Genomic DNA, 7,362 nt, shown 5'->3' on the forward strand with positions numbered 1-7,362 from the left:
GGCCGGATCCGGCATTAATGCATTTCAATGGGAAAAAATGCATTCTGGCAAGTGCTCCGGAATTTTGGACGGAGATAACACTGCAGCATGCGGCGGTATTATCTCCGCCCTGAAAAGGCAAAAAGACTGAACTGAAGACATCCTGATGCATCCTGAACGGATTGCTCTCCATTCATAATGCATTAGGATAAAACTGATCAGTTCTTTTCCAGTATTGAGCCCCTAGGACAGAACTCAATGCCGGAAAAGAATAACGCTAGTGCGAAAGTACCCTTACCTGGAGTTGGCTAAACAACTGAACCCAAGGCAGGCCAGATGGTCGTTGTTTTTTTACCAGATTTAATTTCATCGTCAGTAGGAGACGCTAAATGTCCGGTCTGTGATGTGATCCAGGAGAGGGCCAGGTTGGTGATGCCAAGATATAAGAGAATTTTTAACAGAAGGGAGTGGTTGACGGTGTCAAAGGCAGAGGACAGGTCAAGGAGGAGAAGGACAGAGTGCCGCATTGCACCTGGGCCCTATTGTACAATATTGTAGTACCTGTAGAAAGCTGTATTACCGTACAAATGAATAGTTCACTTCCATACACTGACATATGATGGATAAAGGTAACCTGTCATCACCTTTATGCTGCCCTCACTGAGGCCAGTCTAAAGTAGTGACAGACACTCTGATTTCAAAGGGCTGAAACTCTTGTGATAATATTAGACGCTTGCCGAGAACTTACTGTATAATTACAATTTTTGCAGCACATGCTAGTCAGTCATCCTCTTGCTGCCCCTATCCGCCTTCTGATAAGGGTCCATTCACACGTCCGCATGAATGGGCCCACATTCATTTTCAATGGGGCCGGAAAAGATTCGGATAGTACACTGCGCACTTCCGTTCCGCAAAAAAATAGAACATGTCCTATTCTTGTCCGCAGACACGGACAAGAGAAGACATTTCTATTTAAAGTGCCTGGCATGTGCGGACCGAAAACATTTGCGGACGTGTGAATGGACCGTTATTGATAACTTCTTTCTAGGGAGAAAACTACAGAGATAACTTTCAAATGGCAGGTTGGTGGAGAGAGAGGGGCCTCATGAAAAAATGTCTTCTCAGATACTGTGGCAAAGAATATCCAGAAAGTCCTTGCTAGCCATCATAATAGCTCGTTAGTGACAGACAACTGAAAATCAGAGTGTCTCTATTTTATGCTGCTCTCAGTGAGGGCAGCAAAAAGGTGATGATAGATCCCCTTTAAAAGGTTGTCATTTGTACATAATCTTCCGCAAAGTCCAGAGTTATACCACTATACCCACTAAAAAATTATCTACTGTAGGCCCTAAACCTCAATTACTAATATCTGGAGATGAATCCCAAGGGTCCATACTCCATTTTCGTTAATATGGTAGAGTACAATAAAATTCACCCCATTTTCCTAGGTGGAAATCAACACCTAGGGAAATGGCGTGAATCAATCAAGTCGAGCCTTTCTATCATAACAGAGTATATCCGTCACACAGAAATGGACACACATAAAGAAAACACTTTGGTGGCCATGTACTCCCTAATTTCAATGTAAGAAGACCAAGGACAGCAGGAACTATTCTGGACTTCAGAAGGAGTCCTTTGAAAGTCCAAAGTGGGTAAGATAATATATAGTTCAGCTGTGTATAATTGTGAGTTATGTTTCTTACCACCTCTCCTTGGTCACATTTTTCCTTCTAGTGTAGATAATATGAAGTCAGTAGATGCCAACCCGTCTGGGAGGCGCTGCCATGTCCTTGGGGTAGCTTTTAAAAGTGTGAAACATACAGTATATATATTTATAATAAAAAATGCGCCCCTTTGGTAATGTTTTATTTGCCTTCTTTTTGCTGCGGTTTTGAAAGAAATCCAAAGATAATAATAGGTCAAATTTTGATGTTTACAGTATGTAAAGTGACTCACATAGATTTTTATTTCTGTACTTGGGTTTTGCTTTGCACTTTAAAATCCAATCATTCCTTTAATATTTTTGCCATTCTGTTAGGAATTGCAGTATAAGCCTATATAATCTGCAGCCAAAACAGCGGGGTCTAAATGGTGACCTCCAATATGCATACCTTCCTTCTTTTTGGATGGTCAAAGAGGGACAGTTACTATAAACTGTGCGAAACACCCATTTTTCATGCATGGTTTACTATTTTTCATTAATAATATTATAAGAGGTATGTAAATGGCCATTTTGGACGTACATCTACATTTATTTCAGGGTCCATTTATCCCATACGGCAAATGGTGAAATAGAAAAAAAAAAGTAAAAATGGCTGATTTACTGTTTTTTGGTTGCTTTGCCTCCTACAAAAAATTTAATAAACGGTATCAATGAAAAATACAGATCACCCGGAAAAAAAGCCCTCAAACAGCTCTGTACACAGAAAAATAAAAAAAAGTTATGGGGGTAAGAATATGGTGATACAAAGAAAAAAAATTTTTTTCCAAAGTTAAAATTTTTTTTTCAGTATTAAAACACAAGAAAAACTATACATATGTGGTATCATTGTAATTGTACAGACCCGTAGAATTAAAGTAACAGATTCGTTTTAACGCATAGGAAACACTGTAAATAAAACCCATAAAACTGTGGTGGAATGTGTTATTTTTTTATAATTCCACCCCATTTGGAATTTTTTTCCTGCTCCTTACTAAAATTGTATGCAACTGTAAATGGTGCCATTAGAAAGTACAACTTGTCGTCCCCCCCAAAAAAAAGCCCTCATACGTTTATGTGAATGGAAAAATGAAAAAGTTCTGACTTTGGGAAGGCTAGGAGTAAAAAACGAAAATGAAAAAAAAAAAAAAATGGAAACTTGACCAGTAATTGAGAGGTTAAGAGATTCTCCCAAGATTTAAAGGGGTTATCCAAGGCTATAACAGACCTCCCTGAGTGACCGGCCCGTACTTACCTGGTCCCTGCCACTGGGTTCAGTGTCCATTGCTTCATGGCCTGCTCTTCATCTCCCTGCTGCGCTGAAATCAATATCCTGTTTATGGGGACACATGACTGTTGCAGCCAATTGCTGGCTACAATGGTTACCTTCTCCCCTTGCATCACAGGTCCACTTTGCCAGCCCCTCCTTCTCTTCTAAGCAACAAGACCTGTCACTTATAAAGTGACAATAAAGTTAACCAAAAAGGATATATGGATACCCACTAAGCAATATGAAATAATGTACCAACGCAAAATATAATGAAACCACACACAATTTTATTTTAATCACATAAATATTCACATTTGACAAAACACAAGGTTAAAAACACAATTAAAAAAGCACTGGGGCTGGTGGTGCATGATTGGCGGGTCAAGGGATAAAGTGTGATTAGCAAAAGAGATTTTATTCATCAGTCACTGATTTGATCTATGTGGGAAAAAGGAAAACGGTATGTACACCAATACAGTGTATACCACTGGCGCCACTATGTGGCACACAGCATGCATATGAAGAAAAAACTGAAGACTAGATGAAACTAGTACAAGTTACCAGCAAACTGTAATGTCTGCACAGAGGGAAACCAATGAAGACAATATTGCAATGTATACTGACCACAATCCAGACCTTCAAACCAGGCACCACCAGTCCACTCCCCTTGTACAGCCTGCTGGTGCATGTCAGTATAGCACTGACAGAATAATACACTGCAAGGCATAAGCAATTGTAATATATTATAGAAGCAATCAAAAGATCACCTATTAAAGTCCCCTTGTCGGACTAGGAAATGGTTAGAAAACATTTTTAAAAGTTTCATCAAATAAAAAAATTCCAAGGTAAATTATTTTTTTTTTAATTAGGAAAATAAAATCCCCACCACATATTTGCTGTTGTTGTGTCCGTAATAACTGGACTACACAATTTATCTTGTACGGTGAGCGCTGTAAAAAAAAAAAGAAAAAAAGAAATACTTGCTGGTTTTTGCTTATTGGCCACAAAAAAAAAAAAAAACATAATAGAATACAGCTCCATAGGAAAAAAATAAAAACGCTATTGGTCTTGGGATGCGGCAATGCAAAAACATTTTTTAAAAAAGGGGGTTTTTGTGCAAAAGTAGTAAAATGTCAAAAAATATACTGTATTCACCCTATAAGACACACCTGCTTATAAGAAGTACCTAGGTTTTAGAGTAGAAAAATAAGACAAAAACATTTATCAGACCTCAGCTCAGAGCCCCAGTCAGACCTTCAATGTTAGTCAGACCTCAGATCAGACTCCCACTCTCAATTAGAGCCTCAATATTAAAATGACCCCTAATCAGACCTCAGATCAGACCCCCAACGTTTATAAAACCGCCAATCAGACCCCCAATGTTAATAAGACCCCCAATTAGACTTCAGATCAGACCCCAATGTTAATGACTCCTATTCAGACCTCAGATCAGACCCCCATGTTAATACAGACACCCAATCAGACCTCAGATTATACCCCTAATGTTAATAAGACCCCTATTCAGACCTCAGATCAGACTCCCATGTTAATAAGACCCCCATGTTAATCAGACCTCAGATCAGAGACAAAAAAATACGGTAAATCAACTTACTTTTCCTGCTCTGGACGCCGCTCCTGAGATTCAGCTTCTTACCAAGCTGTGCTGTCACCTGACGTTGTGCGGCGAGTTCACAGTGTGCGCCGGTCACAGCATGTGGCTGATGAAGATCAGGAAGTGGTGAGTACAGAGCTCGCACAGAGAGAGCTGCATTCACTGCTCATTAGTGTTCGCCCCACTTTGGGGGGGAAATAGTTTGTCTTATAGGGCGAAAAATACAGTATATGTATTTGGTATCACTGTAATCATACTGACCCAGAGAATATAGTTATAATGTTATTTATGCCTAAAAATGAACGCTGTTAAATTTATAAAGTAAAAACTCAATGGTGGTATTGCTGTTTCCTGCCCCCAGAAAGAGTCAATAAAAGATAATCAATTAGTTATAATATAAAATGGTACTATAAAAAATACAACGTGTCCCACACAAAAATAAGCCCTCATACTGCTATATTGACAGAAAAATAGGAACATTATAGCTACTAGAATGCAATGAAACAAAAATGAAACTCGCTTGATCACTAACGCCCAAAAAAGGCTGGTCACTAAGGGGTTAAAAAGTCATAAACCTGAGGTTTGTGACTTTTTTTTTACATCATAAAACTAGCACAGTGGGACGATAAATCTTTATGTTTAGTTTGAAGATTAAAATTTTATGACTGTGTCTTGAATGATTTATCGGATGAATTTAAAGGCAACCTGTCACCTGGATTTTGTGTATAGAGCTGAGGACATGGGCTGCTAGATCACTGCTAGCACATCCGCAATATCCAGTCCCCATAGCTCTGTGTGCTTTTATTGTATATTGCATATGTAAATGAGGCAAGTAAGAAGCCCAAGGAGCTGTTACTAACGTTTCCGGAGCCCAGCCCCGACATCACAAAGTTAGAGCGCCGTAATCTCGCGATGCACGAGCTAGCGCATGCACAGTTCGTTCCCTGAGGCTGATGCCAGCACAGGGAAGGAACAGTATGCAGACACTGCGCATGCGCTAGCTCGCACATCGCGAGATTACGGCGCTCTAGCTTTGTGATGTCGGGGAGCAAGAAGAAGATTCGGAGGATGCGGGGCGGTGCTGGGCTCCTTCACAGTGGGTGTGGCTGGGCTCCGGAAACGTTAGTAACAGCTCCTTGGGCTTCTTACTTGCCTCATTTACATATACAATATACAATAAAAACACACAGAGCTATGGGGACTGCATATTGCGGATGTGCTAGCAGCAATCTAGCAGGCCATGTCCTCAGCTCTATACCCAAAATACAGGTGACATATATCTGAAGGACTTGCTTGCCTTTCTATGCGTGGGCAGCAACTCTCACAGGATGCATTGCAATTAGCTTATGTTAACCTCTTCCTCTTGTGCATAGAAAATAGTCCCTCACATATAGCCCCAGAGACAGTGTCGGACTGGGATGCTTAGGGCCCACCGGTAATATTCATTCTGGGGGCCCACTGTACAGCGACATGCAAATATTACCTGCCCACACAGAGGCAGACAGTAAAAAGATGCTATAAGATGATTGTGATAATTTATTATGGGGGTTTCTGCAACAAATTCAAAAGATGGTCCCCAAGGAAGAGAGGATACTGGCTAGAGGTCTAGAGGCCATCTTAACCTTCGGATGCGTCTATAATAAACTGGATAGTCTACCCAGTTTTTTATATTGATATATGTTATTTGAGATTCTGTGCTGGTGGACTGGGGGCCCACCGGGGGATCCCCTTGTGGGCCAGTCCAAGCCTGCCCACATATGTGATGCGCCCACAATTTCCTTCCCCGCTTCACTATGAGATCACTACACCAGCACTGAGGGGAAGGAACTGGAGCAGGGAAGCTACTGAGCATGTTAGTCCACCGCTGAATGCAGAAACAGGTGGACTAGAAAGATAGACAGCAGGAGGCGCTACCACAGGGGAAAATGTATTGTAAAAATTGCATGTATATTGCAATAATACTTAATTTAAAATGCCCTATTCACTGCATGGTTATAGTTTTCGTGGGATAACCCCTTAATAAAATTTTATCAATCATTTATTCCCTGTGTTACCACAATTATTTAATAATAATAAAAATAATATTTATTTATATAGCGCCGCCATATTCCACAGCGTTTTACAAATTCATAGGATTCATGTACAAAACAAAAGTAACTGGCTAATATACAACTGAAACACTAGGAGTCAGGGTCTTGCTCGCAAGAGCTTACAATCTTTGAGTAATTGGGGGTGACACATAAGGTAGTTGATTGTGATAAGTAGGATTCAAGCCATTGAACTGACAGGAGTGGTGCCGGCCAATCTGCTTCGGGTCTGGGACTGTTAGAGGATCGAGTTCAGGCCAGAGGAGTTGGTGGGAGCAGGGGAGGGCTGGCAGCCTTAGTCCTGGGGGGCAAATCCAGTCAAGTGGCCCATTTTTAGCCCCGCCCATTATTAAAAGCCCCTCCTACATTTAATAGGCCACTCCCAACACACACTGTACAGCTGACATTCTATAGTTGAGGCCTGTCTACACATCATACGAAGAGGGGAGGACCTGTCCTGGCTGCACTGCCTGCTTATACAACAAGCTACAGCCTGGAAGCTCCTCCGCTCTCCTCCCTCCCCAGATCCTGCTTAAGGCTTGTGGTTCCCCCCCACCATCTGCCACCCGCCCGTGGCCTGCTGCCCCCTTTCGTCATCCTCACCCAGCTCTGAATCCTCCTTCTGCAAATGGCAGGGGGAGGAGCCGGAGCATCTCCTCTCCTACATAGCACCACATACCTCTTACATCCAATGTCACCTTTGTTGTAGACGTTC

Source organism: Bufo bufo, chromosome 1, assembly GCF_905171765.1.
Source record: "Bufo bufo chromosome 1, aBufBuf1.1, whole genome shotgun sequence".
Taxonomy (NCBI): Eukaryota; Metazoa; Chordata; class Amphibia; order Anura; family Bufonidae; genus Bufo; species Bufo bufo.